Raw genomic sequence first — 548 nt, forward strand, 5'->3', positions numbered from 1 at the left:
CAGTTGGGGGTGATTGGGCCAGCAGGGGAGCAGTTAGGGGGCGATCAGGCTGGCAGGCAGAAGTGGTTGGGGCAATCAGGCAGGCAGGCAGGCAGGCAGGCGAGTGGTTAGGAGCCAGTGGTTCCGGATTATGAGAGGGATGTCCAACTGCTGGTTTCCCAAGGGGTCCCAGATTGGAGAGGGTGCAGGCTGGGCTGAGGGACACCATCCCCCCCATCCCACCCACCCCTGTGCACGAATTTCATGCACCAGGCCTCTAGTTTAAAATAAAGCACAGAGCCCTGCCGGCATGGCTCAGCGATGGAGCCTTGATCTATGAACTAGGAGGTCATGGTGGGATTCCCGGTCAGGGCCTATACCCCGGGCTGCCAGCTCAATCCCCAGGGTGGGGCGTGCATTCTCATCACTGATGTTTCTCTCTTGACCTCCTTCTTCTCTGAAATCAATAAAAATATATATTTAAAAAGTAATAAGTGCCCTCTATTTTTTCTTTTCGCAAAAAGAGTAGTTTCATTAGTATAATATAAGATCTCTGAGATTAGATGGTG

This window comes from Myotis brandtii, unplaced genomic scaffold, assembly GCF_000412655.1.
Source record: "Myotis brandtii unplaced genomic scaffold, ASM41265v1 scaffold84, whole genome shotgun sequence".
Lineage (NCBI taxonomy): Eukaryota > Metazoa > Chordata > Mammalia > Chiroptera > Vespertilionidae > Myotis > Myotis brandtii.